A 22,291-nucleotide genomic window follows, 5' to 3' on the forward strand; every position below is an offset into this window, starting at 1 on the left:
AGAGACATACAAACAACTAATAACAGCACAAAATACTAAGGCTATAAACAATGCATGTGCAAAGTGCTACAGAAATATAATGTTTTTCTAGGTAAAGTTGAGTATGAAAGAGTGAGTAAGATTTTTGTAGGTTGGGGTAGAAAAGGTTTTGTAAGTAGGATAAACACATAACCAAAAGAATGCCAAGATGGGAAGGACATTGTGGGTTCAAAGGTTGAGAAAAAAAGTTTGCTAGGTGCAATGGTAGAGGGACAAGGCAAGTTCAGCTATATATTTTGTGGAGCCTTGCACAAACCGAAATGCCCTTAGTTCAAGAAGCAAGAGAAAAAGTACAGATAAAGATACTAAAATATAAAGCTTTTCTTTTAAAAAAGAAAGTAATGGAGTAATAGTGATATATGACTAACATATGCTTATAAATTGCAAAGATAATTATATTTTCAATGTCATGGTTTTATGTAATACGATCAATAATAATACTTTATTAATGTGATATCTTGGCTTCTGGTTCTTTTTCTTCAAATTCACTTACAAGGAAACAAATAAGTTATACTTTTAGGAACTTAATTTTCTAACAATATAAAAGCAATGTCAGTGGTTCATAGCTAATATAAGATCACAAAGAACTCAATAATTTTTAATTTTCAGAACACTTTCTGCTGATGCAAATTTTCTAGAATTGTTAAGGATATTTTATAGGCTGTGACATTTCTTATAAATTATTTTATAATATAAATTTTTGCACATATAGTGCTGATGACTACTGCAGAATATTTTTTAAAGATTTTACTTTTCATACAAAAATTTATTTTATTTTTTATGCCTACAGCACCTGGTCTCCTAGGTGGTCTCCCATCCAAGTACTAACCAGGCCCGACCCCGCTTAGCTTCTGAGCCCAGACAGAATCAGGCTTGTTCAGGGTGGCATAGCCGTAGATATTTAATTGTAAATTTATATAATGATATTCTAATGTTTACACTGAAACTTGTGTGGAAGTTGTATAAGAAACAAAATGTAGCTTCATGATTTACATATAATTCAATATACATGTTTATGCATTCCATCTCTCTGTCTTCAATTTCAATGAAAACTTTGATCTTAAAAACGTTCTTATTTCATTAACCAATGTCACCATAAAATTAATTAATTTTTCAAAAGTCTCCTTATTAATGATTCATATGAATTGTCATATAAAAATGTGATCATCTTTAAAGTCAATTTTTATTTCTAAGCCTGTAGATATTTGCTTTGCAATGTTGCAGTAGTTTTCAAAATCAGAAATTAAAAACTCTTTGAAGAATTCCTTGATATGCTTTATTGCAATATCCATGTGTATGTTTTTTCGACTTCGTAATTATTTTTCGACAAAGTTTACTGCCTCATCTCCAGAGTTCTTGACCCTGTATTCAGGCTGGAGAGTTTATATTTGTGCAAAAGCACAAGGATAGGTTTCAGGGATGGACAGGAAGCTCACTTCCCAGCACAGTGCAGGCATTGACCCTATGCAATGTTCTTCTCTTCTCCCAGGGCTGCCATTGCCGCCACTGCTGCTGCTTAGGCTTCAACTGCCATCATTGCCACTGCCAATCTGGGCCCGAGTTCTAACCCTGGACGCCCTCTTAGGGACACACAGCACCCAAGACTGTCCCAGGTACATGCATGACAGGTGGCCAGGCCAGCTGTTCAGTCATTTGTTGTAGCAGTGATGAGCCCGCACATGTAGAAACTGCAGCCTGATGTGTCTGTGCTGCTCATGTCCAACAGATATTACATGTGATATCTGTTGCTTACAAAACACAAGTTCAAAGATAAAATCATTAAGAATTTTAAGAGGTCCACAGCAGAGCATTAAGCCAAGGGTGGGGGAACAAGTTTTAGAGCTTTTTAAATGCCTTTAAAAAGAGCACTAAATATTAGGCACGAAAGATTTTGAAGTGGAAAAGTGACATTAAACTGATATTTTAGAAAGATCACTCTGATGTTGAATTAGATAGGAAAACTAGCAGATCAACTAAAAAAATTATATGATCTAGTCAAGCACATTTTGAGGGACTGGATTTTGGAGTAGTAACAGACATAAGGAATAACCATGGTATTTTGAGTAATAAATATGTGCTGGGGACATTACAAACATTACTTTTAATCGTCATATAATCCTCTAAGGTGCATGCCATCCCTATTTTGCACCTGAAGCAGCTGAAACCCTTGATGTCTAGTTGCCCAGGGTCACACAGTAAATAGAGCAGAGCCAGCATTAAGCCTTGGGTTCACCCTCCTCTCACTGGGCAACGCTTCTTCTGAGCTCAAGGAGGACACCCCAGAATGTGGTGACAGATATATGTAAAGCTTCAGGGAAAGGAAAGTGTCAAAGATTCTGTTAACATTTCTCCTTATCGTATACCTTCCAAAGTCTTCCAAGTTGTCCATATGTATTTCAAAAGATTCTATGAAATAAAGAGAACCAAGTTCTAAAAGGAGAGATATTTCGGTAGATTCTTTTGATATCATGTGTGCACAGTGCCTAATAACTACATAGTTGGCATTCTATAAATAGTCCCATCCTTTCTTTACTTCCCTAGTCATAATCTCGAGGTGCTCAAGTTTGATTTGGTTTGGTTTGTTTTTTCCTTTTTTTTTTTTTCCATTAAATTGAGACCCCACCTAACTACTGTTACCTAATGCTCCAATGATTGTAAATCTGCCCAAAAGGCCATGGGAAATGTGTGTATTTTTCAAGCTGTGGAGACATTGCACTACTTAGTTCAGGAATAGCTCATGGGAAGGCATGATTACGAGAAATGAAAGAGATGAGAATGTAAATGAGTGAGGCGATTAGCACCCAGGCAGTATCCAATGAATGTCAACAGCCTGTCAGCCACAAGAGAAGAATTTTTAAAGGGCTCCTCTATTACCTTTCACAATGAACATTTCCAGGCTGCACACAGGGAAACAGAGTCACAAGCTCCGTTCTGAAAATCGCTATTTGTTCATCAGTCAACAAAAATGCCTACTAAGATAAAGACCCCATCCTTGATATTTCTTATCCATTTGACCATTAATATCTTGGAAACTGTTTTTTGGAACATATTATAGTTAGTCATATAGGTAAAAACCAAAAGAATGAGACCCATTGCATGATTTCATCAGGATGTGCGCCAGCTCTCCACAACAAATAATATGCGGTTACTATAAGTTTGAGTGAGTCCAAAATTATTTTAGAACAGAAAGTTTCATATGACCATTCTGTTTCCCATTGTACCAATCCTTGTGGTTTTATTCCTTAGACATAAATATTGACTACTTTAGCCATTTTCCAAGGTTAAAACAAAGTTCAATTATATATTCAAATCCATACAACAGATATTTATTGGTGAGGAGACACTCACCAATAAATTGCTGAACGATGAATGTGTAGCACACACTGAGAAGCCCCTTTACATACATGTCCTTTTTCACTTCCACAGTGACTGTCATTACCTCCATTTTACAGATGAGAAAACTGAAACTTAGAGAAGTAAAGTAATTGACCACATATCAGCACCAGTACAAAGTGGAGCCAGACTTCGATTTTAGTTATATTTAATTTCAGTGACTGCGATGTGTTAGAGGTCATAACTTGTATAGGCACACACAATTTACTCCAAGTCACATAAGTAGAACAAAAAGCTAGCACTTCAATACAAATCTGTCCCAGTCCAAAACTGTGGTCTTACTAAGACAGGTTCAATGCCATCTATTTATTTGATGACTTCTTATTTTCTTGCAAAGTTAATCACTATGCTACAAATAATATAAACTGAATAAATGTCTGTTTCTTGAGGTCTGAGTAAAATTAAAGTCATAGAACATAACTATCGTTTTCATAACCGGTCATCAATGACATCAGCTTTTGTAGTAAAGTGGAAAATCATTGCTTCCTCCATTGATAATCCGGGCAAACTGAGAAATACCATGATTTAGCTTGAGTTAAACAGTTGGCCATAGTTGTGCTCTGTATGCTCTGCTTAGCAACAACCGTCTGGTCTCCCAGTGATGAGAGAGCCCTGGGCGCTGTGTACTGACCCGTGGAATGTGTGGAGCGCTGGGTGTGCAGGGTGCTGGAAGGCAGGAGATTAAAGGAGTGCTGGCAAGCGTGGGCTGGAAGGAGAAGACAGCACTGAAAGACATGTGTGTGCCCTGTTCTTGGAAGAGAGCTGGGCCACACAAAAGTATCTGAAGGACGAAGCAGAGCCAAGGGATACCTGGTTGATCCTTTGAAAGGACTGCAGGTCATGGGAGACATCTAGGTACACACCCTCTATTCACTTCTAACTCCTTCTGTCTCACCAAACCTTGTGGAATCTTTATAAGATCATTTTCTTACATACTAAATCCCATATTTCATTGTGTCATAATTATTCCTGCAGATCTAAGATGACCTTGAAGAGTACCAGAGTCAGCCTTTCCACTGACCTCTCCTCATCAGTCAGGGGCTTCCCTTAGTCACATAGATGCAGTTGACAGCAGCAGGACTCTGGAAGGATCTGAGAGGTGACCGTGAGCTGCGGTTGGTGAGTTTCTATTTTAGAAAGGTACTTTCTTCAAATGAGAGCCTGCAAAAGTGACCCTCTCTAGCTGAGGCGTGAGCTCCATGAATAAAACAGTAGACATCACCTGCAATCTTGTCACCTAAAGAGGCAAGCACCATTAACGTTTTAGTTATTTCCTTCCCAGCTTTTTTATATACCTAAAAATTTTCTTTTACAAAATTATATGGTGATTATATGTATATTTGTATGAATATGTAAATATACACAGTATGTGGGTATAAATATAGCACATATATGTGCATATGTATGCAAATTTAGCTATAGCTATAGATATAGATAGTTGTATTTCTGCCTTTTTTACTTAAGATTATATAATCAATATTTTCTCATGCTAATAAAAAGCCTTTGGAAACAAGATTTTTTTAAACAGCTGTCATAAATATTATGTAACTAACAAACCTTTTTTCATTGCTAGACATTTGAGTTGTTTCAGGTTTTTATTATCAGAATAATACTGTAATAAATATCTTGCGTATAAATTTTTTGGTATATTGATGTTTATTTTCATAAAATAATAACAGGTAACATTTACTAGTTTCTTACTCTGTGCCTGATCCTGAACTAAATGCTTTACGTACATATTATCTCATTTAATCTTCACCAAATCCCATGAAATAGGTTCTCTTATGATCCCCATTTTACAGACAATGAGTGGCATAGAGGAATTAAGTAAACTTTTTAAGCTCACACAAAAAGAAAACGGTGGAATCAGGATTCAAACAGACAGCCTTACTCCAGAGACCGAATGAACTCAAAAGTCTGCTGTGACTTCCTACACAATGGAATTACTTGGAATCGAAGGCTATGGAGATGCTATTTATTAATTTGTGTGTTTGCTATAAAAGTAATTCCTGCAAATAGTAGATGAAAAGTCCAAACTGCATGTAATGGTATTAAATGAAAAATAAAACTTTCACATCCCACTCCCTAGTCCCGCTCCCTAGAAGTGGCAGGTAAACCCGCCTCCTTCCTCCTTCTTTCTTCTGCCTCTGCCTCTTCCTCTGCCTCTCCCCGTTCCACTTCCCCTTCCTCTTGTTCTGCCTCCATGTCTCCTTCTCCTTCTCCTCCTCTTCTTCCTCCCCTTCCTTCCCTTCACCTGCTCCTCTTCAGCCTTCTTCTTTGTTCTTATTTTGATGATTACCAGTATAACTTAATACAGTAGAAGCTTTTGGACCAGTAGTTGATCATCCAACTGAAATAGTCAATTAACATGGGGAATTATAATAAATGAGATGTATAAATCATTGAAGTAGGCCAAGGTCTTCTTTTTTATTAAAAACAAAGTTGCCACTTTGTATATCGCGTGGTCTGTCATGTATCAACCACAACTGGAATGCCTGGTCTATGATTTCTAGATTTTATTTTTTTTAAATTGGAGGAGCTTAAGTCTCTTACAAAACATCTTTGTGCAGAATTAATCGGGATTGCTTTACATTTTCTTCCAGTCTTTAATATTGCCTTCCCATGCCCAATTCAACGGCAATATTTTTAGTGACTTGCCTTTCACAAATCATTCAACAAAGTATTTTTAAAGGATTCGAATGACTTTTCATTTAAAAAAACCCTCTTATTTCACATTTATATTTTATCAGTTTATTTAGAATTTAGTTAAATTAAGTTACATAATGACATTATGTATTTCATAACATGTATTTGTGTAATAATTGTATTTGTCTGCTAAGACTGCCATAACAAAACACCATAGACTGAGTAGCTTAAACAACAGACATTTATTTTTCCACAATTTTGGAGACTAGAAGTCAATGATCAAGGTACTGTCAGGGTTGGTTTCTAGTGAGACCTCTCTTTCTGGCTTGTAGATGGCTGTCTTCTGGTTGTGTCCTCACAAAGCCTCTTCTGTGTCCTCACAAAGCCTCTTCTGTGTGTCTGTGTAAAAAAAGGGCGTGGTGTGTGTGTGTGTGTGTGTGTGTGTGTGTGTGTGTGTAGAGAGAGGAGAGAGAGATTGAGATCTCTGCTGGTTCTTCTTCTTCTTACAAGAGCATGAGACCCATAGAATTAGGACCCCACTATTATGATGTCATTTAGCCTTAATTATCTTCCTAAAGCTCTAACTTCAAATACAGTTACATTTGGGGTTAGGGCTTTAATATATGAATTTTAGAGGAACACAATTCCCTTCATAACAATAATGTATGTATTCAAACATAGGTGTGGGATTTTTCTCATCTTGTTTGGTCATAAACATGTGGAACAACACACCTGAGTTTTAGTTGAGTTTATAAATCAATTGGTAGGCATTGATGAGTAGGAATGTCTAGAGCGTGGACTACTCACCATCAGTCAGTATGTTAGAGAGGAAGTGGAGAGCATTGTTCATGCAATCTAAATGAGGTCACTTAAAGGAATGTCTGCAGTATTATGCTCAGCTCTATATTTTTCAAAGTGTTACCTTTCAAAAGTTTCTAGTGACTCTTATGAACCCTACACGATATCTTAACTTTCTTCTTCCTTTTTTTACTAATAATATTATTTTAATTATTCTGTTATTCACCTTTTTTAACTTAAATGACCTGAAATTCTATTTATTGTTTTATTAATTTTAGAAAGTATATCTTGACATCATATATTCTGTTAGATGAGGAAATTAGTACCTCTGTAATTCCCCCCATGTCTTTTCTCCCATCTCCATATTCCAACCTCTGAAAACTATATCATTATTTTATAATGTCTGGGTTTATAATATTTGCTTTTCATTCTGTAACTATACTTAACTCATAAAGTGTTTTGTTTATAGAGTGATTCTAAAAGTTGAAAAAAATAACTAGTAAGCTTTTGTAAGTATACACAGCGAAAACAATAGCATGGCTGAACCCATAGAGAAGAAAATAGCAATCCTCTCTCTATAAATATGTGTTGCTTAGAGGAGAATGATACAAGTGTTATAGGCAAAGGGATTCTCATTTTTTATATCCATCCAGGATGACAAAAGAAAACAACTGACACTGGTCTGAATCATATTCCTTTTTAATAACCTCTTTATTTTTAAAGCTTCTGTGATTTCTTTTTATTCAATCTTCTAAAATTGAACGATGATGTGTCTAAAAGTGAATCCTTTTTCCATTCATCCATCTGAATATTCATTAGAATGTTTTCTAATTTTTTTTTTTTTGGTTACTTCTTTTCCCTTTTTTCTCTTCTTCAAAACTACTGTTAGAGAAATATTGTTTTCTTTTTCTTATATCTCATCTATTTTTAATACGTTCTGAGATTTCTCTAACATTATCTGTCAGCCTTTCTATTTAATTTTTTCTACTTCAAGAATTGACATTTTTAACTTTTAAAAATTCTTCCCTTGTCATTGATTTGTTTCCTAAAGAAGAAAAAGTGGGAGCTGGTACGGAGATTTATACGAAGAGAGTTCATTATAGAGTGTTTACAGGATCAACATCTGTTGAAAGAAAGAGAAGGGGTGGGGGGAGCAGGATGACAAGACAGCTCTCTTTAACCACGGACAAGTCCTAAAGAGGGACTCAGCTGGCAGATAGCAGCTACCAACACTCCTGGAAGCTAGAGGAGTGAGTAAATGGCAAATTATGGTACCCACTACTGGCCACGTGTTACGTTATTCAAACCTACTTGTTTTATATAATATGTTAGATGAGTAGCCCCTCCAGGATTCCACTGGTTAATATCTGGGCTCCACTCTAAGGATGCTGCTGCTGGTCCCCTGGTATCAGTGTCACTTAGGAGCATCTGTCTAACAATTCTTGAAAAATGTACATATATCCCTTTCCCCCATTGTACAGTTACATAATTGAATGCCCATTGGTCCCTTTGAGGAATGGCTGAGCAACCTTTTGCTGTAATGTTGCAGTCTTTTCTCCTGGAGACCTAAGCACTCCTTCGAACTAATGGATTCCAGGTCTGCAAACTAGCTCATGGTCAGAAACGGGCTGAAGCTTCATGATCTTTTTATTGTGGTAGTTTCTCTTCACTTCCTGATCATCCATACTTGATTTATTTTTGTTGTATAGATTGAGCAATATCCTTGATGTCTGCCAAAATATTTCACTCCTTGGAATACCATGCTCTAGTAATCATTTTCATAGCTCTCTGTGGGTCATCCTCCACTGGCTGCCAGTCTGAACTTGTGACTCATTATAATAACTACACTCATGTTGCATCTGATGGTTAAGTGCCACCACCTGACCTCTATTATTTTGATATCCTATCATTTCCATTAGTAGAGTTCTCATGTAGCATCTTCCACCATTCATCTTGGCCTGCAAAAGACAGCCATAATTGAGCTTCTCTGATGTTGGTGACTTTCTCGCTAACGCATGTCTTACAGCTTTAGTGGCATCCTGTATCCAAAGATGGATGAATAAATAAGTGTACAAGACCCAGCTCCCTCCCTAAAATATTGCAAAATTTTGAAGAGCTATCCTAATTCTAGAGCTCCCTCTAGGATTTGCTATTTTTGCCATTCAGATTTAATTTGCAATAATTTATGTTTACATCTCAAATCCACACATTAAGGATATATTAGACAGGTCTATGAGCTATATCATTTTTCCCAAAATAATACACTGAGCCTAAACCATGCAATCAGATAATAAGGAATTACTATGTAATGACCCACTGTAAACAGACATAATATTTCTGAATCTGGAAAATATTTGACCTATGAAAGGAGTGCTTTCATATTCATATCTTCCATAATGACATTCCTGGATTTCTCTTGCAAGTCTTGGTAATGATTTCTTCATTTGTCAGTCAGTAGTCAACATATTCTGCCACAAGCAGGTCCTGCACTCTTTCTATTGGTCAGGGAGAGAGTGATGGATGGCAGCAGCTGGTAACTCAATGAGTCCCAGGTTCTACCTTCAGACTACAGAGATCATTGACTGAAATGCATCAGAGACCACTCTGATTCATTAAAGAGCCCACAAAAAGGCTGGCATATTGTGCACTTACATATGAACTGAATTTAGGAGTGTCTGGTTCATAGGAAATACAGCACCATCCCCTTTTCCCTCCAACTTACAAACACAGAGCATAAACGAGGCATGTCAGGGATTTGTGTGCAAACTGGCAAGTAGTAAGCAGCCTCAGTTCTTGAGATGAAATTAGGCAAAATGGGAAGGGTTTAACCAGACATCCTAGAGCCAGGTCAACACTGTGGTTAGTGTTTCACCACTTGCCAAGTGTGTCTTAGAAACTCTCTAGTTACTAAATCTAGAAACAGAATGAGGTGATAAAAAGGAAGTGGGGCAGGAAAGAGGCAACATCCAGTTGGTGCTAGGATCACTCAGGGACCCTGAATGGAGAGATCAGTGAATTTTATACAGCTGATTTTCTGAGAGTGCAGATTTTGGGGGGTACACTTAGTCTCAAGTTTTGAGGTGATGACTATCTGGATATTCATATTCTGTGTATAATGCTGTGAGTAGTGATTGCTTTTCAAGCATTCCAATATTCCTGGATTTGGGAACTATATTGACCCTGGAACACCTCTACTGAACAGCTGACTGGCCTCTAGCGAGTATCAATAAGCCCCGGAGACTGAGCAATGGAGCTGGACTGACAGCAACATCTGCTGCTCGTCCATCATCTTTTCTGGCCTATAGAAACAAGGCATAGCTGGTGTGGCTTGGGAAGGCCCTCGCTCTCCCTCTTCAGTGATTGTGCCAGATGAAGAAGTCATTACTACTCAGGGCTGGAAAAGAAACCAAGGATGTCTAAAGGGAATAAAAGAATGAGAGAACAAGATACAGTCAGCCAGTTGGTCACTGGGGCACATTTCAGCCTCTGGGCAGTCTTTCCAGATGCCTTGCATTTTTCAGTGTGTAGACACTTTCCCCATCCCTTCACTGGGGAAGTTCAAAGTTTCAGCAACCTTACATAATGCAGTCTTTGAGAGAGTGATAGAAATGTTTTGAGAAAGAGAAAGCCATGTGGCAGCCCAACAGAAGATTCGAAGTTTCCTCATTGTTTCGATATTAATTCAGGAACCTCAGTGAGAAACCATATAGCTCCCTAGGAGCCATGAATGTCATTTAGAGAAAGTGAGAAAGAAATGATAGACAGGCAATCATTCAATGCTTCTTCGACACTCTCAACATGATCCAGTTCTCTCTGTGCTCAGGATGTGTGTGTCTTTCATGGTTGCCCTTCACGACTATTTTTACATCCTGTTTCTCAAAAGCTTTTGGTTGTTTATAATGATAATAATACTAATAATATATTCCTTCTGAACTATATACAGCATTTACAAAGATTTTTCACATTCAAGACTTCATCTGAAACTCCATGAAATGAGAAAAAGATGTGGCATCATGCCCATTTTAAGAGATAAAACACAGTAGGTTAAAAAAGGTAGAAGAGCTAGTAAGAGGCTAAGGTGGAACTTTAACCTCACTCGTTATGTTTCCAAGTCCAGGGCTCTTTCCACACTCATGGTTGGTTCACATTACAGTAGCCCTGTCCACAACTCAAGTAACACCAGTCAGCTGTAATCTGGAGATGGGGGCAAGGTGAAATACATAGCACCTGGGAAGTTTGTCTGGAGTATGTTTCTGCCTGATGCAATTTCCCTGAAGGAAGCTACGTTCATGTCACCAGTGTGTATGTGTGTATGTAATAAAACTGTCATCTTTCTACTCACCAGATCAATGGTTGCTAAAATGAAATTGTTGAATAACCTCAATTTTGTTATGAAGAATATTCCCTCTCATTTGAAATTTGGTGTCATTTTCTCAGATCCTTGGGAACTGAAAAGGGGACAAAGTAATTGGCAAAGTAAGTCAGTTGACCTATGTTGAGATCTGACTGAATTTTGTGTGTATGTGTGTGTAAAAAAGCAATGTGATTCACGTTGCAAACCCGTAGAAAACAATTCTTAACAGTTAAGAGTAAAATTTATGTAGAAAAACTATTAGATACTGCAGTGCATACACAGAGCAGAAAGCTGTCCTTATACTATTGTCACCTTCCGATAAATGACATGTTTCAGTTTCCATTCCTCAGGATCCATGGTTTTAAATGTCCTTTCCTTTATCCTTTTTCTCTTTTCATAAAAATGAAATATATGACAATAAAATCTTTCCTCCTACCTCCTTAATATACATATATAAGAAAAAAAGGACTCTATTGCTAGCTTAAACTAAATAAAATAAAACAGCATGACCAACCTGTATCTCATTATTCTGAGGACAATATTTTTGCTTTTTTAAACTATCCATACCAATTTAAGAGATCTAAATTAAATATTGAAGCTTGGACATACTTTCATGTACCCTAAGAGTAACTCTTAGCAAATTTCAATTCATAAACCCTAGAGTATATGACAACAACAAAAACAATTCACAAAGCACATGTTAAGAAAGACAAATAATAAATCTTAATCTCTTTTTAGATAAATGTTAGAAAGATTAACAATATGGGATGAGACTATTAGAAATGTATAAAAATGGAAATTCCATTAAGATCCTAATTATTCTTTCTACCAGAAAAGCAATGAAAGCTTCAGTCTTTTCCTAATTTGATCCAGGACAGACTTGTCTTTTGCCCTCAAATCCATTTTTCTCTCAAGTTGTAAGAACTAAAACAAAAAAGAGGAAGGAGTAGGAGAAAAGTAGGAGAAAATAAAAAAACATAGCCCTGAAGGAGATAGTCACCTCCCGTGAATACAAATAAACTATAAAATGTATTGAACCAATTGCATCATTTACTCTATTAAGGAAAAAGCAGGAGGTTATAATTCTAAGGTATTCCTTAAAGTATAATCAAAAATTGTCTTCGTGTTTGATTCTTAAATAGGATTAGGTGAGTGTTCTAGAGTAATGTGTGATTAATATCATCCAAATTGCCCATACTTGGAAAAAAAAAAAAAAGAATACTAACGGTCAATATGCCTTTAATACTTACAGTGGGACTGTAATATTTAAAAAGTAATTCACAATGCAAATTCCTATAGTTTACAGAGCAGTGGTTCTCAAACTTTATGATGCAGCAAAATCACCTAGAGTGCTTAAGAAAACAAGATTGCTGGGCCCTGTCCCCAGAGCTTCTAATTCAGTAAATCTCGGGTGGAACCTGAGAATTCGCATTTCCAATAAGTTTCCAGATGCTACTGATGCTGCTAGTCTTGGGAATCACTGCTATAGAGGAATTAAGATAATAATAAAGGGCCTTTGGCTTTGGGCCAAGGGAATTCATTCATGAGCTAAAAAAAGAAGTTTCAGAATAGAGACTACATTCATCCAAAAACTATTTACATGTCCTCTATAGGCTACTAACTATGGTAGATACTGGAGAAACAGTGGTCACAAAGCAGGAAGGTCCCTGTCCCCATGGGAGTTAAATTCTCATGAGACTAATAATAAACAAGTAGTTATGAATATCATGAAGAAAAATGAAGTGAAATAAGGGAATAGAAGATGATGGGGATGGGGTGTTAGTAGGTCTGGGGTTCAGGAAGAGGCTTTTTGAGGGACCATATGTGCAGAGGCTTGAATTAAGTAAAGGTGAGGGAATAAGCTATTACAAGGAATACTGCAGGAATATCTAGGCAGTAGAATAACAAAGTTCAAAGACAAAGTGGTTTGCTGTCGCTGTTCCATGTTTCATAACCAATCTTCAAGTTGAGTTTTGGTCAATGACAGTTATTTTTGACAGGAAACATCTATGTTCTCAATTTAAAGAATATAAATTAAGTACACCTGAATACACTAAAAAGCACACATCATTTCTAGAAACGAATAAACAGCCAAGTAATGGATTCAACAAATAAATTTAAAAGTAAAACATTAGTAAATGTTTATTTACTTTATTTACATTATTTATAAAATATTGTGTGAATACCATGTATCCAAATAACAAAACTTTAAGTATGATATACACAGAAAACAGTGGAAATCTTCTAGATTTAAGAAAAAGTATTTTGAAATTTGATGATAGAATGACCACTCATTTAAGATAGATGAAAAATCATAACGATAAAGCAAAGAGTCACTGTCTAGTGTGAAGAATTCAAAGTGAGATCATTAATTTAATGAATAACAAAATGAAAGAAAATTAATCATGGACAAAATTTGAAAAACCACTGTTACTCAGTTCAACTAAATTGTACCAGACGTCAGAGCCATGTTAATGTTAAAAATCATTAACATTGATTTTTATATATTGTTGAACTGTGAGAGAAGAAAACAAGAATATCATCACAATTAGTGACTATTTCCTTGTTTTTACACCTAATGTAAAAAGTAAAGGTTTTGATTTATGTGAATAAAGCAATAACTTTAAATTTTAGACATTAATTTTAAAACTTTTAGGTGGGAATCCTAAGATAATGACACTAATATTGTTGGTTAAGAAAAAAATATGCAAGTCACATTTTTAGCTGAAAACCAGAAAGTACTCTGAAAAATATAATGTGCACTTTGAATTTGTTACTAAGAAACATGGCCTCAACTGTAAAAATAGTAATGACTTTTGGGGAAAAATTTAAAAATTATATGCAATATATTCTGGACCCATTCAGTAGGAGAACATCTCCATGAAACATATCAAATATAATTTTAAAACCACTCTTGGACATATGATGGGGATCCTAAGTGTTATTAAAGCAATTTAAGTTAGTTGAGATATGAGATGCACAAAGAGAATTAAGCGAAACCACAGAACATCCTCAAAGAGTGAATCAGGGACATTGGCCAGAAATGAAATTAATTTTGAACTTGCAGTAGCCACAGTTATTGGTATGAATTAACTGTTGCTTGCTATTATTAATGTTAGCAACATTCATCAAAACAAAAACAAAAACAAAAAAACAACAAAAAAAACACCCAGCAGATAGAACTTTAGCAGTTTCAATTCATAAAGAATTTTTAAAACTTTTTAAAGATTTAAAGACGGTATTTAAATTTGAAAATAAACTATGCTATAAAAGTAACATTCCAATAAACTATAAGGAAATTAAAACATGGGTAAAACAGTTCACGAGTTTGTGAAGTTGATTCACAGATAAATAATTCTGAAATGAATTTTCATTTATATTATTTTCTGGTCATTATAGATCGAGTTAGAGTTGATCAATATACTGCTATTTTTTCTTTGGAATACATAGATATTAGAATTTTTGAAAGAAAAGAACTTAAATACTGTACTTGACCTGCTTTTAAAGAGAGCAATATTATGATATAAACGATAGCAATTTATATGATGAAATTAAAATATCTTGTAAAATTTTCTGTAATAATGGTAATTTCTCATATGCTAAACAATAACAATGTATGGTTCATTTCCAAATGTAATTATTCCTTTAATAACCTTACTGACGATTCCGTTGCTCTTGCCTCAGGAGAGCTATGTTTCTCCAAATTAAAATTAACAAAAACTATCAAAGAACTACAATGCCTTAAAGTTGTTTAGTTTGACATTATTGTTGACAGAAAACAAATTGTTAAAATCTTCATTATAACATAATTAGTAATTTTGCTGAAATAAAGGCAAGAAAAATACATTGTCATATTATGCTATGTTGTCATTCATCCAGACATCACCAGTCCATCAACAGAACACCTAAACGGGCACAATAAAAATTCATTTCCATTGTCATTTGTTTTTGCCTAATTTAAGTCAGATAATATATGTCACACGTATTTTTTATTTGTTATCGTAAAGTAGATTTTCAAGGGAGAGAAATAAATCCTACTCTATATGTTTATTAGCTTTATTTCTAACTTAAATATTTAGACTTCCATTTGGACTCTGGCTGCACCCCCTCCAATGTTGGGAACAGGCCTGGTTTTACTCAAAGGAGTGCTGAGGTCGCAGTTGGATCCTTCTGTGCTTGCTGCTTCTTAGACTGAGGAATTGCGTCAATAATCTCCCCAGATTTTTTCTCTCCTTCAGATACTGCTCCTCAGAGCACCTAAGTTAGTGCCCCTCCTTCACATCCTTACCTACATTCCCGCCCACATCCGCTTACCCCAGGCTCTGCAGCTTTTGAGCCCCAATCAGCCTTGGCTTCCTGAGAGTGGAAGGAGGATCGTAGCATGAAGTGATGACTCTCATGCATTTGACAAAACTCATGTTTTCAGGTTGAGTTCATGTGCTGGGTCAGGCTTAGAGATAGGTTTATAGTAGCTTCAAGTTTAGAGTTTTGTTTTTTTTAGGGTTAGTTTTTTCCTAAGCCTTAAGGTATAGTGCTAACTTAGGTTCAGTTTAATTTTAAGTGTCAATTTTAGTTTATGATAACGGTTAGGTTTAAGGTTAGGGTTAGAATTATATTTTAGGTTAGTGTTTTTGTTTACACACTGCAAAGGGTAAACTTTCTTGAGTGCAAATTATATCTTAACAAAAAATTGTTTTAATGTACTCAAGGAAAAGGGAAAGAAAAAAATGCATAAGGAAATGTTGTAATGCTGCAACTTGTTTGATGATTTTTCTCCAAGCTATTGACTCTTCCATTTTTGATGCCCACTCACAGCCTATGAAATTTAGTTACATCATAACAGCAAGTTAGAAGTCAAGAGTAAACGTGAGTAATCGATATATCTCAGACTCTTTTGATAAACTTCAGCAGATAGACTGGAAATGCAAATGTAAAGTTAGGTCACTCTTGCAAGGTTTATTTTTTTATTCGACTCCATTTAAATTCTGAAGTGCACTTATGTCTCAAATTTAACCCATACTAGGAAGGCATCTCACTTGAAGCCTATCTTGTTGATGTAGAAATGGAATGTGTTAAGTAAAATGTTTTGAAAGTCATTGTTATCAGACTAAAGAACATAAATGAGCAGTTATTACAAGCAATAACTTAATATTCTGGCACTTGTAAATGAGTTGAACTTTTACAATAAAGGTTTTATGAGAAATGCGTCTGGAATGGGTTACTATGATAATCCATTGGAATAAATTACCATGGTACCCCAATTTAGCAACCATGGGCCTCAACAATGCAATAGTTAAACAAAGAACACTTGTTCCTGAAGAAGATAATTGTGCTCTGTGGTCCCTGACTTTCAGAATAAAATGTATTTGATTACCTACGTGAAAGTAGATTTCCTTTCTTTTCCAGCAGCTGAGGAACAAAAGACATGAGGAGCAATTGTTATTTCCCTAAGCTACTTGCCCAAAGAGCTTGAAAGTCTACCCACACTCCTCAGCAAGGAAATCTCCAAATTTTAACAAGCAGGCATTTAAAAAAAAACAAAACAAACAAACAAAAACCTGGAGACTTTCCAAGACTACTGACCAGTCCGGAGGTGGTGAATTAATACCTCTCTTTTTTCCTATATCTAACTTTTATTAGATTTCATATACATATGTGAATTGCCCCATAGAACAGATGTGAATGACTTTAATCATAAAGAATTTAGATAACAGAAGCAAAGAAAAAAAAAATACTAGATCCAACCCATGTAAATCCTTTTTCTCTACTGCTCTCTTTTTCCCAAACTCAGATCTCTTGAAGATGAAGAGATTTTAATTTTCATTAAATAGGCATATACAATGTGTTTTAAAACTACTTCAAGAATACGTTCAGGTGCTTTGTTCTGACCTCTGCAAGCAATATTTGCTAGAATATTTCATCATAAACAAAATCTTTTAGAAAATAAAAAAAAAAAGAATATATTGGCCAATTAAAAAATTGACAAGACCATGTGTTAGCAAGAAGGTTTAGAAATGGGAACTCTCTCATCTCCTATTGGTGTTAATATAAGTGGATACAATGAATAACAGAAAAACATCTGGGCATTAATTAGTAAAGTTAACCATACGTAAATCTTATGACTAGCAGTTTCACTCCCAGGTATATATTTTAAAGACATTCTTGTACATGTTCATAGCTGTATTTTTCCAATATCAAAAAAATTATTAACGACTCAAATGCCCTTCAACAACAGAATGAATAAACCGTTGTTTTATTCTCTACAACAGACTGTTATACAGTAATGTGCACAGCAGAAGACAAATGGACTATACTGTACATATCAACGTGAATGAATAGCAAAAACATAAATTTTAGAGAAAGAAGCAGGTCAAAGAAGAATATAAGCAGTATAAATCAATTTACATGAAGTTCATAAACACAAAAGAACAAACAGAATGTAGTTTAAGGATGTCCAACGCACATGAGAAAATTAAGGAAAATAGACAAGGAAATGTTTTATTTAAAAAATTCAGATACTTTTTTTACTCTGTTAAGTCTGAATTTTATAGATCAGTTCTTTACTTCTGCAGTGGTCAGAACTTGGGTTATGAGTTGCACACTTATCTAATGGGACTCTGACCCATAATATTATTTACAAAGTATAAAAATATCTAGTTCAAAATAAATCTAAGAAAAATGGCCAACAGCCTCTAACTTCATGTAAATAGAGGTAATTTATAAATTTGCTTTCTTATTGTCAGATTGTAATGAGAGTATACTCGTATCATATAAAAGAAAATAATACAAAAAATGTTGCCATGATAAATCTGTTGTGATCTATTTAGTACCTTCAAAGTTATTTGTACAGTTCAGCATTTATCAAGATATAAAACATTAATGGATGCTTAAAATCCAGGCCATGCTAAGATAATATTGGGACATTATATAATCATTAAGATCTTAACTGAGTATTTATGGAACAATTCCCAAGACAAAATCTAAATCTAAATAAATCTTTCTTGTGACTCATAGTGAGAAACTATACTGGCAAGATATTAGAGAAGAGGTAAATGCAAACATGAGTACTGGCTCTCCTACTATTTGGCTCTGTGACCTCAGAAAGATTATTGAACTCCTAAACATCAGCTCCCTAACATATAACATGAAAATAATAATAGGAATGTTAGAAATATTTAATAAAATATATGTAAAAGATGGCTAAATATTCAGAAATGCTACCTATTATTAATGCAATTATTAAAATATAGAATCAGTAACATCTAAATTAATCTGGAGCCCTGACAATTTGGAATGCTCAAAATATATTTTTGTTGTTATTTGAGTTGTAAAAGTTTTTGTTAAGTAAGATCATTGGCTTAAAGTTTCTTTATGCAAAAAAAAAAAAGGCATAAATTAATTTATTGATTAACTGGAAATTTCAACGATTTATTTTGTTTCCTAAATTTATATATGCAGGTACAGCTTGCAGTGGTGGGGTGTAAGTTTTCAAAAACTCCAAAGGAGAGATATCTTTTATTCATCTCTCAGAAAAATGCATTTCAAACCTTATTCAATAGTTAAGAGAAAAAAATTACCTCATCTTAAGGAAACAGCCAAAACTTACTTCTAAAGATATACAATAATTCTTATTTAAATATTTTGTTATAAAACAGTTCAAAGGAAAGATAAAGAGAAAAACATACTAAAACATGCCCATTCCCCAGCCCTGTCAAGTTTTGTTATATTTGACTTGGATTATGTTAAACCATAGAAGTCCCACATGTGTACCTCTCATTGTTCCCATCTCCCTCCCTTCCCATTGGTAGCCACTATGCTGAAATCGCCACTTATATGTCCTTTGCAATTTTTGTCTTATTACTACCTATGTTTGTATCCATAAAAATATACGACACTATTTCATAGGTTTTCAAGCTTTCTGTAAACAGTATCATACTGTTTTGGCAACCACTTTTTAGTTTTTGACTGTGCTGTTGATATTTAACCGTATTGATACATGCAGTTCTAAGTCATTCATTCTATCCACTGTAGAGTATTTCACTGTATTAATGCATTACAATTTATTTCTTTCTCCTACTTTTGTATGTTTGTTTTTGTTTGCTTTGTTTTATTTGAGTTGGTTGTTGCTGTTACGTTTTGTCTTGTTTTTGCTATTACAAATAATGCTCCAGAGAAACTTTCCATAGGTATTTCTTTGTGCTCATGTGCATGAAGTTCTCTGGAGTGTATACCTACAAATGAAATTGTCGAATTGAAGAGCATGTGAATCTTCAAGATATAATATACAAAATTTGTTTTGAGAGGTATCTTTACCTCATGCGATGAGTTCTGACTACAGAGATACTGAAGATGTAGCCAGGACAACAGGTCAGCAGCCATTCTTCAGCCTCTTTTGTGGGCATGAGGGACCCAGAACAAGCCCTGATTTTAGGCAGTGTGTTCGACTCAGAACTTTGGTCCCAGAGCCCAAAAGAGCTGAAAGCCTGATTACCAGCTTCCTGATTACCCAGACCTCCGCAAGCCCATGGCATCAGCCTTGCTCATGGCTTTGAGTGTCTTGTCTATTTTTGGCCTTAGAATGTTTACCTTGTTGTGCAGTTCTGTTATGTTTCCTTGTTATCTCTTTCTATGTTTTCTTTATGATTTCTATGTGTTTGAAGCAAAGGGGGCAAGCCAAAGGGTAAACTCACTGTCATCTCTACAGAAACTGATTCTCAAATATTCTTTAGGATAAACAAAGTAAGGAAATTTCTACCTAGGCTAAGACTCTAAACATAGTGTGTGTTACTGCTCATTTTCTTTCAGAAATTTAGTATTTAAAAGTTCACTTGTCTTGGGCAGGGGAATTTGTAGTACTAATAACAGAACGTTAAGACTAATAATAGTAAATTTATTTTCTCTGTTAAAGAAGCTACATATATTACTACTGCACATTGAAACATGCAGTAATTATATAATGTGAATATGATAAAAAATTTTAAATTCTACTTTCAAAGTCCCAACTTTACTCAGTCTCATGAACTTTCAGAAAGGTCGAACTGGATTTCCCAAAGAGCAGACACCAGGTGTACATACACATGCTCAGGCCATAGAAAGCAGATATGATAGGCAGCTTTGCTACCAATCCTGCCTAGCCAAGATCTCAACTTCACTCGCCCGATGCTTGGAAGACACAGCTCCTTTTTACATTTCCCTGGCATTCTAAAGGATCTCTGGCTAATTCTACTCAATCTTTAATAATAGGCCCCTGCTTAGTGAGAATTTGAGAACACTAAGTGATTTCTTTTCAAGTAAAGCTTATAATGTGCTATTCTTCAAAAAGGATCTTAGGTTAGAAATAACACTGATACTGAAAATGTTTATAAACATTGTACACTATTTTCAAATCAAACATGAGATTGTTCTAAGTTCAGAGTTTGGAGCCATAAACATCTTTAGATAGAGATCATATAGTCCAGTTTCTTCATTGTATAGATGAACAAACTGAGAGCTTAAGGGGTGACATCATGTCACACCAGTCAGAACCTTGAGTCTTGCTCGCCAGTTCATCATTCCTTCCATGCTACTCTTCAGCCTCCTTCATTCTAAAGAAAGTAGTTAAGTAATGCCATCAGGTTGAGACTGTAATGCTTTCACAAAGAAGGTAGGGCAATGTCCCATGAAATGCAGCTAGTGGGCTGAGATCCCCAAGTATGTGACCTTTAGAGCTATAGGCACCCAGGGATTAAGTCTGCCACCTCACCTCATGTGCCAATCAACAGCATTGCCTTCCACCTTTCCCCTCACATTTTAAGAGATAGGGGTTCTTTCCAGCTACTTGCCAACACATCTATTGGACAACAGTGCTTTGAAATGTCTTCTTTTGGATACCCGCTATTGAGATTTTCTTTCTACTGAAGTAACTCTCTCTGTAGTTTACAGGTCTACTACCCAAGATAAAAAAAGATCTTTGCTTTTCTTTAATTTGTTGGTATGGTTGCCTTAATTTAGTATTTTATTTTAAATTCACAGATATAGCTTATTTTTCTAAGAATAGTTGTTTGGTAATGGAGTTTTGTGCTGTATTACTGAAAGGTTGTTCTACCACATTTATCACCCAAAATAATAAAGGATAATGCCTTGCAATAGCTACTCTCTCATGTACCCAGGAAAAAATCTCTATACATTGATGTAGAATAGGGCTTTGAATTTATTTTGCCACTGAATGCCCACAGAGAAAAAGAAAACTAAGGGGTAAAAATATGTGTTAATTTGAACCATGTTAGAAACACTATCTTCTTAAAATATTACAAACACCAGCAGACATTAAAGGTCATGGCCATATTCTGAGCACACATATGTTTGGAGAAAGAATTAGCAGTGCTTAGGAGTATAAGCATTAATTTACTAATATGGGAAGAAGTTTCCCTGGAGAAAGCCCAATTTGAGACCTCAGTTTTTCAGTTTGATTTCTTACATCGTCTTCTTTAACTGGTTTTCATTCCAAATATTCTGGACAACTGCCAAATTGCCCCTTGGACTCCATGTGGCAATATCCTACATGAAGCACATAAAATGTTATACTATTCTTTAAATTTTACATTTAGAATTTTTAATTTTTTTAAAAAATTCAGGTGATGTCACAATTTGGATTATTTTACAAATTGACCGATTCATGCCTGTCATGAAGAAAGATGAAAAAAGAAAAAAAAAACTGCCGGTGAGGTTTAAATTTCATAGTCAACAACTGGACTTACACCTTAAAATATGATGCACAGTATTTATAGTGTGAAGTTAAGAACAAAAATAAAAGCTGTGTTCTGCTTCGGGGTCTGCAGGCTAAGTGTCCTGATGTACCATCGAACCTCATGTTGTACTTAAGGCACAGTTAAACCTACTTTATTTATTTGTGCTTAAAAATTAGTCACAATAGCAGAAGAAGTTAAAGACAGACAATGCCAGTCTAGCAGTTAGTGCTAAAAATTCTTTCACACATGCCAAGAGAATCTTCCTATGAGAGAGTTTCTAAGAAGCTGTTTCAAGATCTCTTGAAGCATGTGACAGGACATCACACTCAGATGA

The 22,291-nt window shown here is 35.2% G+C and overlaps 1 pseudogene; it reads right to left on the minus strand.

The window, feature by feature from the left end:
- Positions 1 to 820: 820 nt before the first annotated feature.
- LOC120609632 (uncharacterized) lies at positions 821 to 938 on the minus strand (annotated as a pseudogene).
- Positions 939 to 22,291: the final 21,353 nt, after the last annotated feature.

This window comes from Pteropus medius, unplaced genomic scaffold (assembly GCF_902729225.1).
Source record: "Pteropus medius unplaced genomic scaffold, Ma_sr-lr_union100, whole genome shotgun sequence".
In the NCBI taxonomy this organism is placed as follows: Eukaryota; Metazoa; Chordata; class Mammalia; order Chiroptera; family Pteropodidae; genus Pteropus; species Pteropus medius.